The sequence below is a fragment of the Pan paniscus genome, chromosome 2 (genome assembly GCF_029289425.2).
Source record: "Pan paniscus chromosome 2, NHGRI_mPanPan1-v2.0_pri, whole genome shotgun sequence".
NCBI lineage: Eukaryota > Metazoa > Chordata > Mammalia > Primates > Hominidae > Pan > Pan paniscus.
This window is the reverse complement of record NC_085926.1, coordinates 108,680,203-108,699,948: the sequence shown is the minus strand read 5'-3', so window position 1 is coordinate 108,699,948 and position 19,746 is coordinate 108,680,203. Positions and strand designations below refer to the sequence as shown.

At 38.9% G+C, this 19,746-nt stretch overlaps 1 protein-coding gene and 1 pseudogene across 1 annotated transcript in view; both read left to right on the top strand.

Annotated features, from left to right (window-relative positions):
* LOC100996032 (uncharacterized) overlaps positions 1-19,746 on the top strand; it is a 426,340-nt gene that overhangs the window by 372,741 nt on the left and 33,853 nt on the right. Inside the window, exon 5 of the mRNA XM_063602889.1 lies at positions 3,122-3,176. The gene's annotated coding sequence lies outside the window, so the exon portion shown is untranslated. The remainder of the gene's footprint in view (positions 1-3,121; positions 3,177-19,746) is intronic.
* Positions 3,338-12,627, top strand: LOC134730037 (small ribosomal subunit protein uS2-like; annotated as a pseudogene).

Below are 19,746 nucleotides of genomic sequence, written 5' to 3'. Positions count from 1 at the left end.
GTGATGATATTAAATTTCTCTAGATCCCAAGTTAACTTATTATGAAGACTTACAATTCTGGCACTTAAAAAAAAACCCAGATGGGTTGTAGAGTTTCACAAAGTTTAACATTTTCTGACCTTCTGTGGTGAAAGAGAATTAGACTGGATGCCAGAATCCGTGGGTTCTAGTCTTGGCTCTGTCACTAACCAGCTGTGTAATTTTGGACAAGTTAATTTTCCTCTATGATCCAGGATTTTTTCCTATTATAAAATAAATAAGTTAGGCTGAGAAGTTTTATAGGTCTCTTCCAATCCGATCTTATGTTATGCCAGTGATTTCTGTGTTGAGATCCTAAATTTATCACATACTAGCTAAGCCCACTTGTATAAATTCATTTCTTTATTTCCCAGTTTTCTTATCGGTAAATGAGTATAATAATTGCACAATATGAGGAAAAAAATGGGCTAATAGATGTATAAAAATTAGCTTATAATTAGTGTTCAATAAAGAGTAACTATAGTTGCTGTGAGTCTGAGATTAGCAAACCAAATACTGAATTTGAATCAAATCATTTTTACTTAAGGCCTGGACTCTCTATTGGGGCCACATGACCTTAAAAGGAGTCACTTGATTTTGAGTGAAATAAATTGTGCTCTTTCCAATCTCCCCCATTTACAATTTGGATAAGTTAATAGTAAACATAAAGATATTTAAGGCTTTAGGAGCCTGTATGTTGCGCAAGTAAGAAAATTGTGATATTATCACTATATGTTCTTAAACACATTTCTTTGTCAAGGTTCTATCATAGTGCGATCACATTTTCATTGCAGAAAGGCTGTGTGGGATGGTTAGAAGCATGAATTGATCTGTAGGCCTTAAAAGTTTTATACTAAATGTGGTGGCACTTCTAACTTTAATCTAAAATTGTCTCGGTGTTTGTTAAAAATCAGAAAGCTATAACATTTTAAATGAAACAACTCAACCATGTCCTTAATCTGAATGTTAGAGACCTTTCCTTGACTCTCAGGAAGAGGTTCTTGAGCCCTCCCTCAGTTTCTACTTCAATGATAATTACTTATCTATCTGGATTTCTGTTGACTGTAGAGAGTAAATAGGCAAAGATAGCACTGAAAACATCTTGTTACATGGATATTGTAAGAAGTAAAATGATACAGAAAATTTTATAGCAGAAAAGTGACAGAGTCCTACTTATCCTTCTGCATTTTTAGCACCACTTATCAGAAGGAAGTGTTTCTTAGAATTTTTTAATTTAGTTCATCTGGTGGTTGCCTCCATAACTCTGTTAACCATGCACTATAACTGCTATTCAAAACATATACTTTAGAAATTATTTTAAAATTTACCTCCTACTATATGAAATGCAAATATTCTACTATCTTACTTATTGCATATATATATGAAACTTATTGCTTATATATACTCTCCAGCTTATTGCATTAAGTAGGAAAGCATATATAACCAATAAGGTTTATTTCTTTACTTCAAATTCTAGCCACATAATTTAAATATTCATTTCTTATTTTTATATAGAATATTTTGTTCCCCACCCTGGAAGATGAGGACCTATTTCCTTTACCTATTTTTATTGCTTCTACCTGGGAACTTAAAATAACATATGCAAGTTCAAGTTTGATGGCCTTTGTGATTTGTCCATACACTAATCTTAAAAGTTGAAAAGTAAAATTGCTTACATCATTATGAGAAGTCAGCATTGTTATCTACATAGCCAAGTAGTTTATTATGATTACATATCCTTTTCTACAGTTTCAACGTCATAACCTTTGTGACTCACAAAATATACCAGTCCTAGTATCAAGTTCAAGTTTTTGGTATATACTTTACCAGTCACTCAAATTCATTCTGCTCTGTTGTAGCTTGCCTTTTATTTGGATCATGCTTTTCTTGTATAATTATATTTATTTACCTTCCTGAAGTTCTGATTGCTTTATTTTATTCTTTTTCAGTCTTTGCACTTAACAGGGATTTTTCAAAGTATCACGAGTAAATATCAGAAGTCTGATATTCTCTTGATCAAAAGTAAGGTAGCTCTCTCTCAAAACATCATATTGATATGGCAATATAAAAAAATGGCAACTTGCCACTTGCTCTGGCAGCTACATGCTGAAGAAAGTCAGTGTACCAGGGCCAAAAACAGGATATAAGAGAAGTGCTTACATTCTGGGCTTTCCCTTGCATCTTGTTGCCAAGACAACCAAAGGCTGCCTTAATCGTTGAGGACACCATCACCTCTCTGAATAACAAAAATGGTTTTACAATTTTTGGTCACTCATTTCTGAGAGGTTGGAGGTGAAAATGAATTCCAGGAGATACCTTTGTAAAATCTTTGATACTAGAGCTCTGATGGTAATATCAAGGTGCTTAAAAGGTGTGATTAGTTCACAGTGGAGTTATGCCAATATTTTTGTCTCTCTTGACTTCCGAACTCGAGTTACTTAGGATACAACCTTGGGAAGCATATTTAGCTCTGATCTCTGCGGTGTTTGGTTCATCTTGAATCTTTCTAGAATGCCTAATTGAATGGTATCTGAGAAGAAGTTGGTGATGAATTAGATGCAGATTACAGCTGGCTGATGGGAATTGCCACTTGATTTGAGGGGTATTTAAACATATTTAAAGTGGTATGTGATTCACTTATATGTTCTGGGTTCATGGAGACAGAAACACTGGTTGTTTCTTACTGGCTGTGGCAGCAGGCAAGTGGACTTGTGCACGGGCCTGAAGATATTCTTAAACTTTTCACAATTTAAAGGCTAAGGCAAGATTTAATCCTGCTAACCATAGAGTAACAGATTTTACAGTTTATCTTGCTCAGATATGTGTTTTGACGTTCGCTGGAGGTTTGAGCATAGGAGTTCAGACATTTCTGTGATTTTTCTGATGTCTTCTTCACCAAATGCCATATTTGGGCAAGAATATACACAGAATAGAAGGAGAAAAAGCCTTAGCCCGTCTAACAGCCAAATGTATTGAACCACAATGCTGACATTGTAAGGATGACGGATATTAGAGCCAGATCACTCTAATATCCAAGGAGTTCCCACAGATAATCCCCTTTGCCAAAACAATTAAAATAGGATAGTTTCCTTTCACTTTGCAGGGTTTCAGTGCAATTCTATCAAGTCAGGAAGGCAAATAACTACTTAATCCCCCAGGTAGGTAACGACTCTCTATGCTGCCTATTGTGGGTCACTGGAAGGGAATGTAAAAATGGGTCTTGACTTTATTTAGGTCAGGAAAGAAAGTTTTAAAAGTGGACTTGGCTACCACTGTGGCCTCGCTATTGTCAGTTCCACTATTCTCCTACAAATGGCTCAATTTCCATGTGAAAACGTGCTCTACTTAACGAAAAGTTAAGTGGAATGAGGTTAGGAAGTCAAATGCCCTAGAGTCTCAAGCATAGAGGCAATAGAGCTGACTAGAATTTTCTTACAAAGGTGAAGTAAATTAATAATGTTTTCTGGGCAATAGGTAAAATTATTCATTTTGATTTAGCCTAAAGGACTCAGTACTTCTTTTTGTGTATCTGTGGGACATGCTTGTGGAAGGGAGACTTGATTTATTAAGTGTAGCTTCAGGGAGCAAAAGTCAGACCAATGGGTAGCTGCCAGAATCTCAGAGGCAAATTGATGTCCCATTCTTAGTAAATTTACAAGGTCAGGGAAAGTCTTTTATGCAATAATTTACTTTCTGGTTTTACTTTATTTTCCTTTTTATGTTCTCCAACTTCCTAACTTGCCTCATTTAAATTTTATTTTGTCCTATAATTGTGTGCACTTTCCTAAGTAATGAGCATTTTCTATTTCCTAAGGCATTAAATAAACATTTCCTAATCATTTCCTAAGAGCACTAAATAAACAAATATATAAATAAATTTCATTCATCTTCCAGTGAATGAAACCTGTAGTATAGCAGATTTGCATTCAGCATTAGGAAAAACCTCAAACTTACAGGTAGTGTGGAAGCCACTTGTGGCACCCATGACCACATTGATATATATATAGGCATTGGGAGTTATCCCCTTTTGGGGGTTCACAGATTTAGCAGTCTCTTCCAAGCTTATGTAAAGTTTTATAGAATGTTCTATTCCCTATGAATTTGTGTTATAAAGGGAAGAAACAAAAAATCTTTTGGATTGTAAAAAGAAGAAAATAGAGAAAAGATATACCATGAATATTTCTTCTTGGATATTATTGCTAATTTTTGTTACTTCTGCTAAAAATGGAAGGACAAAACTGACTTTTTCGGTTGCTTCTAAACTGCCTGGATAACAATCACAAGTGATTATGCTTAGAATTTTGAAGACAGCTGCTTTATAGAGGACGTGCTTTCCATCAGCTCATTTAGGTTGTAGGCTAAAAATTGAGGCGGAAGAAGTTGAAGGGATTTGGCCACAGTGGCAGCCAGTCACCAGCCAAGACAGGAAACAGATTTCATCTTCCTGTTATTAAGGGTAATTTGCCATTCACCAGACTGTACTCGTGATGACACATACTAAGGTGTGATCAACTTGTAGCTGGATGCATATCTGAAAGAATCATTTTGATAAGCATTTTAGAAAATGAACCAAATTCAAGCACTCCATACAATTGCAGCTAATGGAAGATATGCAATCTCATTTTAAACCAGCATTCAGTGGACCGTACATACAGTCCACATCTAGCCACAAGAAGAGATTTGGCTTAAAAATAGATCTGATCTGAGCTCTACCTTAGATTTAATCTTGATATAATTGGGACATAATTGTTATGCGCGTCCGTAATCTGAGCAGGCTCAGTGTGAGCAACAAGGCTGTTTATTCACTTGGGTGCAGGTGGGCTGAGTCTGAGAAAGGAGTCAGCAAACGGTGGTAGAATTATCATTGGTTCTTATAGGTTTGGGACAGGTGGTGGAGTTAGGAGCAATTTTTTGCAGGCAGGGGATGGATGTTACAAACTACATTCACAAGGACAGGGAATATCACAAAGTACATTATCACAAGGGCACGAGAATGTCAGGATGGCTTGACCATGGTGCGGCCAGCTCAGAGGACCTTACAAAAATTACAGCATTTTCCAATACTCCTTTAAGAGTTACGGAACTATTTGTCATCCCATCAGGCTTTCATGTTTCTCTATTAGTTTTGAGTTAATAACTACTATATGAAGCTCATGGCCCCAACTTATTGAGAGACAATTAGGAGAAAGGCAGCACTGTTACTCAAGGGAGACATGCAGTGGACAGGACAGAGACTAATCAGGTTTGATTACTTGCATTTGTGTGATTTGGAGGAGTTGAGCATGTGCTGTTGAAGTATCTGGACCAAGAGGCAAAGGGTCAAACAGTGGAAAAGCATACAACAACAAAAAAAAAAAAAGAAAGAAAGAAAAATGGAAAAATAAAGAGAGAATGAAGTCTGAGAAGGTTTAAACAATTGTCTATGAAGAAAAAACTTGAAATTTTTGACAATTCCATAATTTTCCCCAATAGAATTATGATTATATAATTATAATTCAAAATACATCTACACTATACTTTTGAAGATATAAAATACAAGGTGGTTAAGAATAACGTGTGATAAATTCTTAAAGTATCATATTTTCCTTCAGCTCTAAATGCTATGAGGAACAGCCATTCAAAACAAATCATAACTACTCAGTTTTTTTAATGCATTGACCCCCATGCTAGTTTGATCATGAGGTTACCAGAGCATATGCTATCTACTGAATCAAATTCTCCAGGGAAGTGATCTTGACAATCTGTAATTTTAATCAGCTCTCCAATGTGATTTAAAAAGCTGGCAAATGTGGACAACAGTGCATGAGAGAATGTTGCTTAGAAGTCAAAGTCTTTCTTTCCGTGCTACCTACAGAGGGGTCCGTACGGCATTGTTCTGGATTCCCGTCATAACTTAAAGGGAAATTTTCACAATGTCCGGAGCCCTTGATGTCCTGCAAATGAAGGAGGAGGATGTCCTTAAGTTCCTTATAGCAGGAACCCATTTAGGTGGCACCAATCTTGACTTCCAGATGGAACAGTACATCTATAAAAGGAGAAGTGATGGCATCTACATCATAAATCTGAAGAGGACCTGGGAGAAGCTTCTGCTGGCAGCTCGTGCCATTGTTGCCATTGAAAACCCTGCTGTTGTCAGTGTTATATCCTCCACGAATACTGGCCAGAGGGCTGTGCTGAAGTTTGCTGCTGTCACTGGAGCCACTCCAATTGCTGGCCGCTTCACTCCTGGAAACTTCACTAACCAGATCCACAGCTTCTTGTGGTTACTGACCCCAGGGCTGACCACCAGCCTCTCATGGGGGCATCTTATGTTAACCTACCTACCATTGCTCTGTGTAACACAGATTCTCCTCTGCGCTTTGTGGACATTGCCATCCCATGCAACAACAAGGGAGCTCACTGAGTGGGTTTGATGTGATGGATGCTGGCTCGGGAAGTTCTGTGCATGCGTGGCACCATTTCCCGTGAACACCCATGGGAGGTCATGCCTGATCTCTACTTCTACAAAGATCCTGAAGAGACTGAAAAAGAAGAGCAGGCTGCTGCTGAAAAGGTAGTGACCATGGAGGAATTTCAGGGTGAATGGACTGCTCCAGCTCCTGAGTTCACTGCTACTCAGCCTGAGGTTGCAGACTGGTCTGAAGGTGTGCAGGTGCCCTCTGTGCCTATTCAGCAGTTCCCTCCTGAAGACTGGAGTGCTCAGCCTGCCACAGAAGACTGGTCTGCAGCTCCCACTGCTCAGGCCACTGAATGGGTAGGAGCAACCACTGAATGGTCTTAAGCTGTTCTTGCATGGGCTCTTAAGCAACATGGAAAAATAAATGGTTGATGCAAAATAAACATCAGTTTCTAAAAAAAAAAAAAGAAGCCAAAGTCTTGGGCATAAGCCCCATCTATGGAGGGAAGGTAGCTTGGGTCAAGTTTGCCTTGACCCAGTGTGACCCTCTCATGTTCATTGGTTATCTGACATAAACTCTTGGTCATAATAGATTTGGGCCCATATTCACAGAACATTAATAAAAAATTAAACCTGTTTCAAAATTCGCCTTCTTATCTTTATTTGTGAAGAACTGAATTAAAATTATATACTATCACTGTTGCTTGCTGCACTCTCCCTCTTTAGCTAGAAAGATAAAGTTAAATTGACTTTGCAAGTCTCATAAAAGATTTTATTTTAAGCTACCACACATGACTAATTAGCAGCACATGCTATGTGGAGTCCACTGACTGCAGCCACAATAGATAATTTATATAACAATGGAAGGCAGAGTCACTTTAAGGCCAAATCCATTTCTTTTTTTAGGGCTAAGATCAGAGGAGTGATTGATGCTATAGACTGTGAATACCTTCATTTGTTTCGGATCTTTATCCATTTTACAGCAAAAAGAGCTCCACCACCTGCAAAATCTCAACTTTTCTTTTTAATCTAGGAATATGAGTGCTATAAAAGAGGTTACTGCTGCCATGAAAATAGTAAGTGCTCCATAAAATCAAAACTACACCTTGTTTAAATTCTTATTTTTGCTCTTATTTGCTGTGTGACTTTGGATCTTAATTTCTCAGAACTTTAGTTTACTCATACTTTTAATGGAGGTACTAATACATCCTTCTATGGAGAACTAAAAGAAATGAACCATGTGTGTTAAATTTTCTTTTCTTTTTTTTTTTTTTTTTTTTGAGACAGAGTCTCGCTCTGTCACCCAGGCTGGAGTGCAGTGGCACGATCTCGGCTCACTGCAACCTCCGCCTCCCAGGTTCACGCCATTCTCCTGCCTCAGCTTCCCAAGTAGCTGGGACTACAGGTGCCCGCCACCACGCCCAGCTAATTTTTTTTTTTTTTTTGTATTTTTAGTAGAGACAGGGTATCACCATGTTAGGCAGGATGGTCTCGATCTCCTGACCTCATGATCTGCCCACCTCGGCCTTCCAAAGTGCTGGGATTACAGGCGTGAGCCACCGTGCCCGGCCTCACGTGTGGTAAATTGTTTTCCATTCTTCAGTCTCTTCTGCCATGTGGTCTTGCCATGGGTGAGTGAAGGGCATATGCTTCCTACCCATTGATCTGGGCTTCATCATGTGAATCAATTTGGTGTGGAATGAGGGCAGATAAGTTACTGTGCCAGTTGCAAGCTATGACCACAAGAGGCCTTAGAGCTAATCCTTATGCTCCTGTAAATGAATGGTCATTTTAAATAGCATCCCCCAAGAAGCCATTGTCCCTTCAGACTAGAAAAATCCAGAAAGAATATGTTTGAGGAAGTCTTGAAAATCCAGACTTCAGCCTTACACAGAGATGGCTCAGCCAACTTGCAGACTCATTGGAAAGAAAAGTAAATACTTTTTTAAGTCACTAAATTTGGTATGCAAGATTATTGTAGTAGCAAAAGCTGACTAATTCATTATGTCATACTTCTGATAGAGTAGGATTGAAAAAGCATTAGACCGCCCTTCAAGTATTTTCTCACTTAGGATTGTTTGTTGAGGTATAAATTACATAGAGGAGGTTTAGTAGGTATAAGCCGCACAGCCATGTAAGCTAACGTAGTCAGTGCAGCGCACAATAAGCATAGCAGCAAGTGAGTGAACATATACAAAAACCTAGCCATGTCTGGAACAGAATAAATGGACAATAAATTTTGGAAGCTTTTCTTCTGGATTGACACAGAAATATTGGTGGTTCTTTCCTAATCAAGGATACAGTCCTGTTTTTCCATTTGACTGTGGCTCTTTAAAGATAGAGTCAGTATTTTACTAGTATTTGTATCCTCAGCACTTCATATAATAGACAAGCGTGTTTAGAAAGCACCCCACACCCCTGTTTTTAAAAATACAAGATGAAAGAGAAAAGGTAAAATCTCTCAGATAACTCCTGAACTCAATGACGATGCTATTTATCATGTAAGGTTTTAAAAAAAAATTACTCTCTTCAATTTATGACTAAAAGTGATTTATGCTTTCTATTAACTTTGTTTTTGACACCCAGGACTGACCAGCTAGAGTTTTCTGGTTCCTGATACTGAGCTTTATTTTTTTCTTTTTTCAAATAAAGAAGACTATTTATTAAGGGGAAGAGTCCTTTGAGTAAGAATAAGGTATATTTGCTTGATGTCTATTTGATTTTTACCTACATATAATTGGGGATAATGAGTCTGGTGTTCTTCAGTCTTGCGCATTTCTAAAATAGAAGACAAAGACCTTGGGCCTTGCCTTGCATAGATGGTATAAGATACCTTACAAGACATCAGCTGTGAGTCTTGCAAGGCACTGTGTCTTCAGAGAATATGAAGAAGAATAAAACACCATTTGTCCTCTCAAAGAGATTATATTCTAAGGAGGAAGACTAGAAAGACCCATAGAGACTAAAATACAGAAAATTAAGGCAAAGACCATAAATACATTTGAGCAGAGAAAGCATTTTGGGTTCAAAGAAGGTTCCAGAGAAACCACATGCTTGTAGCCAAATAAAGTCAAGGAAATAAAAGAAATCAGTGCTTATCACTCAGAAGCTTGGCCAGAGTCAAGTGTGAAAATTCAATCTTGAATATGTGCACTCTTAATGAGGGTTTGAGAGTCTACACAGTAAATACAGAAGAGCATTTTCTGCATACTTTAGCAGCCAAATGGGATATTAACCTGATGTGTTAACGAGTTCTTTAGAAGTACTCCTGAGTATCACTGCAGTGCTAGAGTTTAAAAGTCATTCATCTCAACTGCCTCAGTCCTGGAGCCTGAGTAAAAAATTGGGAGGGTTTTTATCTGATCACGTGGAGGGAGAACAGTATCCTTAAAGAGTAGAGCAAGGGAATAGGAATATAAGAGATTAAGGTAAAGAAAAATTTCATACACATACAAGGCTGTGAATATTCCTTCTCCAAATTTAATTTCTTTGTCCTGTTCCTTCCTGCTTAGGTCTAGCTTAAATTTCTAACACATGGTCTTTAGAGGACACATTTAAACTGTAGCATGTACCATAGAAATCTGCAAATACTATAATAAGGGTTTGGTTTATTGTTTTGTTGATTATCTAGACTGAAGAAAGTAATAAGTAAATGTAAATAATGAAGATTAAACTTAAACATATATCATGTCTTGTGCTGAAAATAAAAGAAGTTTCAATTTACTGGATATAATTGTACAAAAGTGAGAGAACTAGTTTAGTCATATATCACATTAAATGATAATAAATTTTTTGAGAAAAGAGTTACTGGATTGGAACACAATTCCATTTGGCAAATCGTGGTTGGTTTGTACCATAAGTTGGCTACAGATAAAAAAAATCTTTGACAAATATTAATGAATGTTTTTCGGGAGAATCATTGGCTACACAGAATTTATAATAAATATTCTTATATTTTACTGTGTCTTATAAATTGTGTGCTACACATATTTTATATCATGAAAATTTATAGTAAAATTGCATATATATGTATCTGCACACATTTCTTTTTTACAGAGAATTGGTTTTAAACATTTACCAGCACATCATTGTAAAAAATAAAAAAAAATTATCCTCTAACTCTAATACTTCTTAACCAAGTCATTATTAAGGTAGGAAATTCCTTAACTCTTTTGATTTGGGGAAAAATAAGGCATATGGGAAGAAAAGAAAATACCTCTGGATTAAAAACAGTATTTGAAAATACTGAACCAGCCACCCTTCAAGGTCGTGTTTAGTTCTTAACTGAATGACACTGGCAGTTCAAGTGTGAGTGGATTGTAAATTAGACTCAATACAAGGTGTTTTTTTTTCTTTTTTTTTTTTCCACTGGTATTTGTTGTCTTTCTCAGGAAGCATGACTTTATTGTAAAGGCTTTAAATTTTGAGACCCCTGGAGTGTGAGTCAAATATTTTAGGCTTAGGATAGGATTTAGAAGGATAAGGAGTCTTCCTTTCATCCATTGGAGGGATGTGGCACTATCTGACATTGGTGTTTCAAAGGAAAAAATAGTTTTCATCAAAGCTGCAACATGATTCTAAGCAATAGACTGATTCTTTCAGGCAAGGTAATCAATATAGAACATTATTTCTTTATTAACTATGGATAAGAGTAGTATCTAAGATCTTGTCTGTATCTGATACTGAACAAGGATGTCAATTAATCTATAAACATAAACATGCATTAATTTAGGGGGCTAACTATTCTCACCATGATTAAGCTTTGAGAAGCACTTTTAAGAAATGATTTGTGAGGGCTAAAGCAACAAGAGCCAAACTTATTTTTGGACTAACTTAATCCCCTGTATTGGTTAATAAACCATCCCAAAACTTAGTGGCTTAAAGCAATGATTTATTATGTCTCACAATTGTGTGGTCTGGCTGTGCAATGCTCATGCTGCTCTTGCCTGGCATCCCTCATGCTTTTTATTTACTTAGGGGATCAACTGGGCCTAATATGTCCTCATCTGTATGTCTGAGGCCCTGGTGAGAAAGCCAGAGGCTGAGACCTTTCTTCCCACAGGATGTCTCCTTACGCTGTAGCCCAGCCTGAAGTATTTTTCTTTTCTTTTTTTTCTTTCCTTAGTCATTGATTTTTAAAAACATTTTAACTTTTATTTTACATTTAGGAATACATGTGCAGGTTTGTTATATAGGTAAACTAATGACTCAGGAGTTTGTTGTACAGATTAGTCACCCAGGTACTGTAAACATGGTATCCGATAGTTGCTTGTTTTTTTTCTGAACCTCTCCCTCCTCCCACCTTCATCCTCAAGTAGGCCCCCAGTGTCTGTTGTTCCCCTCTTTGTGTACATGTGTTCTCATTATTTAGCTCCCACTTATGAGTGAGAACATGCAGTATTTGTTTTTCAGTTCCTGTGTTGATTTGCTAAGGATAATGGCCTCTAGTTCCATCCATGTTTCTGCAAATCACACAATCTCTTTCTTTTTATGACTGCATAGCATTCCACAGTGTATATGTACCACATTGTCTTTATCCAGTTCGTTGTTAATGGGCATTTAGGTTGATTCCATATCTTTGCTACTGTGAATAGTGCTGCAATGAGCATACATGTGCATATGTCTTTATGGTAGAATGATTCCTTTGGATATATACCCAGTAATGGGATTATTGAGTCAAATGGTGGCTCTTTGAGGAATCACCACACTGCTTTCCACAATGGCTGAACTAATTTACACTCCTACCCACAGTGTATAACCATTCCTTTTTTCCTGCAACCTCGCCATCATCTGTTATTTTTCTAGTTTTTAACAATAGCCATTTTGACTGGTGTGAGATGATATCTCTTTGGCTTTTTGATTGGCATTCATCTAATGATTAGCAATATTGGACATTTTTTAATATGCTTGTTGGCCTTATATGTTTTCTTTTGAAAATAATCCACTCATGTCATTGGTCATTTTTTAACGAGGTTGTTTTTTATTGCTTTTGCTTGCACATTTGTTTAAGTTCCTTGTAGGTTCTGGATACTAAACATTTGTCAGATGTACAGTTTGTAAATATTTTCTCCCATTCTGTAGGTTGTCTATTTACTCTGGATAATTTCTTTTGCTGTGCAGAAGCTCTTTAGTTTGATTAGGTCCCATTTGTCAATTTTTCCCAGCACCATTTATTAAATAGGGAATCCTTTCCCCATTGTTTGTTTTTGTCAGGTTTGTCAAAGATCAGATGGTGGTAGATGTGTGGTGTTATTTCTGAGCCCACTGTTCTGTTCCATTGGTCCATATATCTATCATGGTACTAGTACCATGCTCTTTTGGTTACTGTAGCCTTGTAGAATAGTTTGAAGTCAGGTAGAATGATGCCTCCAGCTTTGTTCTTTTGGCTTAGGATTGTCTTGTCTATGCAGGCTCCTTTTTGAACTCCATATGAACTTTAAAGTAGTTTTTTCCAATTCTGTGAAGAAAGTCAATGGTAGCTTGATGGGAATAGCATTGAATCTATAAATTACTTTGGGCAGTATGACCATTTTTACTATATTGATTCTTCCTATCTATGAGCATGGAATGTTCTTCCAATTGTTTGTGTCCTCTTTATTTTGTTGAGCAGTGGTTTGTAGTTCTACTTGAAGAGGTCCTTCACATCCCTTGTAAGTTGGATTCCTAGGTATTTTATTCTCTTTGTAGAAATTGTGAATGGGAGTTCACTCATGATTTGGCTCTCTGTCTGTTATTGGTGTATAAGAATGCTTGTGATTTTTGCACACTGATTTTGCATCCTGAGACTGCTGAAGTTGCTTATCCGCTTAAGGAAATTTTGGGCTGAGACGATGGGGTTTTCTAAATATACAATCATGTCATCTGTAAACAAAGACAATTTGACTTCCTCTTTTCCTAATTAAATACCCTTTATTTCTTTTTCTTGCCTAATTGCCCTGGCTAGAACTTCCAATACTATGTTGAGTAGGAGTGGGGAGAGAGGACATCCTTGTCTTGTGCTGGTTTTCCAAGGGAATGCTTCCAGCTTTTGCCCATTCAGTGTGATATTGGCTGTGGGTTTGTCATAAATAGCCCTTATTATTTTGAGATTCGTTTCATCCATACCTAGTTTATTGGGAGTTTTTAGCATGAAGTGCTGTTGAATTTTATCGAAGGCCTTTTCTGCATCTATTGAGATAATCATGTGGTTTTTGTCATAGGTTCTGTTTATGTGATGGATTACATTTATTGATTTGCATATGTTGAACCAGCCTTGCATCCCAGGGAAGAAGCCAATGTGATCATGGTGGATAAGCTTTTTGATGTGCTGCTGGATTCGGTTTGCCAGTATTTTATTGAGGATTTTTGCATCGATGTTCATCAGGGCTATTGGTCTAAAACTCCCTTTTTTTGTTGTGTCTCTGCCAGGTTTCGGTATCAGTAGGATGCTGGCCTCACAAAATGAGTTAGGGAGGGTTTCCTCTTTTTCTATTGATTGGAATAGTTGCAGAAAGAATGGTACCAGCTCCTCCTTGTACCTCTGATAGAATTTGGCTGTGAATCCTTCTGGTCCTGGACTTTCTTTGGTTGGTAGCTATTAATTATTGCCTCAATTTCAGAACCTGCTATTGGTCTATTCAGAGAATCGACTTCTTCCTGATTTAGTCTTGGGATGGTGTATGTGCCCAGTAATTTATCCATTTCTTCTAGATTTTCTAATTTATTTGCATAGAGGTGTTTATAGTATTCTCTGATGGTAGTTTGTATTTCTGCGGGATTAGTGGTGATATCCCCTTTATCATTTTTTATTGTGTCTATTTGATTCTTCTCTCTTTTCTTCTTTATTAGTCTTGCTAGTGGTCTATCTATTTTGTTGATCTTTTCAAAAAACCAGCTCCTGGATTCATTGATTTTTTGAAGGGTTATTTGTGTCTCTATTTCCTTCAGTTCTGCTCTGATCTTAGTTGTTTCTTGTCTTCTGCTAGCTTTTGAATTTATTTCCTCTTGCTTCTCCAGTTCTTTTAATTTTGATGATAGAGTGTCGATTTTAGATCTTTCCTGCTTTCTCTTGTGGGCATTTACTACTATAAATTTCCCTCTACACACTGCTTTAATTGCGTCCCAGAGATTCTGGTATGTTGTGTCTTTGTTCTCGTTGGTTTCAAAGAACATCTTTATTTCTGCCTTCATTTTGTTATTTACCCAGTAGTCATTCAGGAGCAGGTTGTTCAGTTTCCATGTAGTTGTGCAGTTTTGAGTGAGTTTCTTAATCCTGAGTTCTAACTTGATTGCACTGTGTTCTGAGAGACAGTTTGTTGTGATTTCTGTTCTTTTACATTTGATGAGGAGTGTTTTATTTCCAATTATGTGGTCAATTTTAGAATAAGTGTGATGTGGTGCTAAGAAGAATGTATATTCTGTTGATTTGGGGTGGAGAGTTCTGTAGATGTCTCTTAGGTCCGCTTGGTGCAGAGCTGAGTTCAAGTCCTGGATATCCTTGTTAATTTTCTGTCTTGTTGATCTCTCTAATATTGACAGTGGGGTGTTAAAGTCTCCCATTATTATTGTGTGGGAGTCTAAGTCTCTTCATATATCTCTACGAACTTGCTTTATGTATCTGGGTGCTCCTGTATTGGTTGCATATATATTTAGGATAGTTAGCTCTTCTTGTTGAATTGATGCCCTTACCATTTTGTAATGGCCTTCTTTGTCTCTTTTGATCTTTGTTGGTTTAAAATCTGTTGTATCAGAGACTAGGATTGCAACCCTTGCATTTTTTTTTTTTTTTTTTTTTTTGCTTTCCATTTGCTTGGTAGATGTTCCTCCATCCCTTTATTTTGAGCCTGTGTGCGTCTTTGCACATGAGATCAGTCTCCTGAATACAGCACACCAATGGGTCTTTATCCAATTTGCCAGTCTGTGTCTTTTAACTGGGGCATTTGGCCTGTTTATATTTAAAGTTAATATTGTTACGTGTGAATTTGATCCTATCATTATGATGCTAGCTGGTTGTTTTGACCGTTAGTTGATTCAGTTTCTTCATAGCATCAGTAGTCTTCACAATTTGGCATGTTTTTGCAGTGGTTGGTACTGGCTGTTCCTTTCCATGTTTAGTGCTTCCTTCAAGAAGCTCTTGTAAGGCAGGCCTGGTGGTGACAAAATGTCTCAGCATTTACTTATCTGTAAAGGCTTTTATTTCTCCTTTGCTTATGAAGCTTAATTTGACTGGATATGAAATTCTGAGTTGAAAATTCTTTTCTTTAAGAATATTGAATATTGGCTCCCACTCTCTTCTGGCTTGTAGGGTTTCTGCAGAGAGATCCGCTGTTAGTCTGATGGGCTTCCCTTTGTGAGTAACCAGACTTTTCTCTCCAGCTGCCCTTAACATTTTTTTCCTTCATTTCAACCTTGGTGCATCTGATGATTATGTATGTTGGAGTTGCTCTTCTTGAGGAATATCTCTGTGGTGTTCTCTGTATTTCCTGAATTTGGATGTTGGCTTGCCTTGCTAGGTTGGGGAAGTTCTCCTGGATAATATCCTGAAGAGTGTTTTCTAACTTGGTTCCATTTTCCCCGTCACTTTCAGGTACACCAATCAAACATAGATTTGGTTTTTTCACATGGTCCCATATTTCTTGGAGGCTTTGTTAGTTTCTTTTCACTCTTTTTTCTCTAATCTTGTCTTCTTGCTTTATTTCATTAATTTGATCTTCAATCACTGATATCCTTTCTTCTGCTTGATCAAATTAGCCATTGAAACTTGTTTATGCTTCATGAAGTTCTCGTGCTGTATTTTACATCTCCATTGGGTCATTTATTTTCTTCTCTACACTCATTATTTTAGTTTAGCCATTCCTCTAACCTTTCTTCAAGGTTTTTAGCTTCCTTGTGATGGGTTAGAACATGCTCCTTTAACTCGGAGAAGTTTGTTTTACCCACTTTCTGAAGCCTACTTCTGTCAACTCATCAAACTCATTCTCCATCCAGTTTTGTTCCATTGCTGGCGAGAAGTGTGATCCTTTGGAGGAGAAGAGGCATTCCGGCTTTTGGAATTTTCAGCCTTTCTGCTCTGGTTTCTCCCCATCTTTGTGGTTTTATCTACCTTTGGTCTTTGATGTTGGTGACCTACAGATGGGGTTTTGGTGTGGATGTCCTTTTTGTTGATATTGATGCTATTCCTTTCTGTTTGTTAGTTTTCCTTCTAACAGACAGGCGCCTCAGTTGCAGGTCTGTTGAAGTTTGCTGGAAGTCCACTCCAGGCCCTTTTTGCCTGGGTATCACCAGCAGAAGCTGCAGAACAGCAAATATTGCTGCCTGATTCTTCCTCTGGAAGCTTCATCCCAGAAGGGCACCTGCTAGATGCCAGCCAGATCTCTCCTGCATGAGGTGTCTGTTAGCCCCTACTGGGAGGTGTTTCCCAGTCAGGCTACATGGGGGTCAGGGACACACTTGAGAAGGCAGTCTGTCCGTTATCAGAGCTTGAACACTGTGCTGGGAGAAACATTCTCTCTTCAGAGCTGTCAGGCAGGGACATTTAAGTCTGTAGAAGCTTTGCCCACAGCTGTCCCTTTCCCCAGGTGCTCTGTCCCAGGGAGATGAGGGTTTTATCTATAAGTCCCTGACTGGGGCTGCTGCCTTTTATTCAGATATGCCCTGCCCACAGAGGTGGAATCTAGAGAGGCACTTGGCTTTGCTGAGCTGTGGTGGGCTCTGCCCAGTTCAAGCTTCCCGGCAGCTTTGTTTACACTGTGGGCATTAAACCACCTACCCAAGCCTCAGCAATGGCAGACGCCCCTCCCCCCACCAAGCTCCAGCATCGCAGGTCAATCTCAGACTGCTGCACTAGCAGCAAGAATTTCAAGCCAATGGATCTCAGCTTGCTGGGCTCCATGGGTGTGGGACCCCCTGAGTCAGGCACTGGAGGGAATCTCCTGGTCTGCTGGTTGCAAACATGGCGGGAAATGTGTAGTATTTGGGCAGGAATGTACCATTCCTCCCAGTACAGTCTCTCATGGCTTCCCTTGGCTAGGAAAGGGAAATCCCTGACCACTTGTGCTTCCCAGGTGAGGTGATGCCCCACCCTGCTTCGGCTCGCCCTCTGTGGGTTGCACCCACTGTCCAACCAGTCTCAATGAGATGAACCAGATACCTCAGTTGGAAATGCTGAAATCACTCATCTGCATCTATCTCGCTGGGAGCTGCAGAGTGGAGCTGTTCCTATTCGGCCATCTTGGAAGAGAGTCCTTAGTTTCCCAAAGTCTTAACTCATTTCAGCGTTAACTCAAAAGTCCATAGTCCAAAGTCTCATCTGAGACAAAGCAAGTCCCTTTTGCCTGTGAGCCCGTAAAATCAAAAGCAAGTTAGTTACTTCCTAGACACAACTGGGGTACAAGCATTGGGAAAATACAGCCATTCCAACTGGGAGAAATTTGGCAAAACAAAGGGGCTACAGGCCCCATGCAAGTTCAAAATTCAGCAGGACAGTCAAATCTTAAAGCTCCTAAATGATCTGCTTTGACTCAATGTCTCACATCTAGGTCATGCTGATTCCAAAGGTGGGCTCCTACAGGCTTGGGCAGCTCCACCCTTGTGGCTTTGCAGTGTATAGCCTCCCTCCTGGCTGCTTTTATGGGCTAGCATTGAGTGTCTGCAGCTTTTCCAGGCACATGGTGCAAGCTCTCAGTGGATCTACCATTTTGGGGTCTGGAGGATGGCAGTGGCCCTCTTCTCACATCTCCTCTAGGCAGTGCCCCAGTAGGGACTCTGTGTAGGTGCTATGATCCCACATTTCTCCTTCACACTGCATTAGCAGAGGTTCCTCATGAAGGCCCAGCCTCTGCAGCAAACTTCCTCTGAAATGTAGGCAGAGGTTCCCAAACCTCAATTCTTGACTTCTGTGTACCTGCAGACTCAACACCACATGGAAGCTGCCACAGCTTGTTGCTTACACTCTCTAAAGTGGCGCCTAAGCTGCACCTTGGTCCATTTTATCCATGGCTAGAGCAGCTGGGGTGCAGGGCACCAAATCCCTGCAGGGGGGCCCTGGGCTTAGCCCACAAAACCATTATTTCCTCTTAGGCCTCCAGGCCTGTGATGGAACAGGATGCCTCACAGGTCTCTGACATGCCCTGGAGACATTTTCCCTATTGTCTTGGCAATTAACATTTGGCTTCTCATTACTTCTGCAAATTTCTGCAGCTAGTTTGAATTTCTCCTCAGATAATGTTTGTTTTGTTTTGTTTTTTCTATTGCATTGTCGGGCTGAAAATTCTCCAAACTTTTATGCTCTGTTTTACTTTTAAAACTGAATGCCTTTAACAGCACCCAAGTCACCTCTTGAATGCTTTGCTGCTTAGAAATTTCTTCTGCCAGATACCCTAAATTACCTCTCTCAAGTTCAAGATTCCACAGATCTCTAGGGCAGGGGCAAAATGCCACCAGTCTTTTTGCTAAAACATGAGAGGAGTCATCTTTGCTCCAGTTCCCAACAAGTTCCTCATCTTCATGTGAGTCCATCTTAGCCTGGATTTCATTGTCCATATCATTATCAGCATTTTGGGCAAAGCCATTCGACAAGTCTCTGGGGAGTTCCAAACTCTCCCACATTTTCCTGTCTTCTCCTGAGCCCTTCAAACTGTTCCAACTTCTGCCTGTTACCCAGTTCCAAAGTGACTTCTACATTTTTGGGTATCTTTTCAGCAGTGCCCCACTTTACTTGTACTAATTTACTATGTTAGTTCGTTTTCATGCTGCTTATAAAAACGTAACCAAGACTGGCAATTTACAAAAGAAAGAGGTTTAATGGACTTACAACTTCATGTGGCTGGGGAAGCCTCACAGTTGTGGCAGAAGGCAAGGGGAAGCAAGTCACATCTTAAATGGATGGTGGCAGGCAAAGAGAAAGAGAGCTTGGGCATAGAAACTACCATTTTTAAAACCATCAGATCTGGTGAGTCTTATTCACTATCATGAGAACAGCACAGGAAAGACCCGCCCCATAATTTAATTACCTCCAACCAGATTCCTTGTGGGAATTGTGGGAGTTACAATTCAAGATGAGATTTGGGTGGGGACACAACCAAACCATATCAGCCAGATATTAAACTTTTGGTTGGAATTCCTTTTCTTAAGAATGTTGAATATAGGCCATCAGTATCTTCTGGCTTGTAGGATTTGTCCTGATAAGTCTGATGTTAGCCTGATGATGTTCCCTTTCTAGGTGACCTGTTTTTTCTCTCTAGCTGCCTTCAACATTTTTGTTTTTATTTTGACCCTGGAGAATCTGATGACTATGTGTCTTGAAGAAGTCATTCTTGTGAAGTATCTTGTGGGGGTTCTCTGCATTTCTTTTC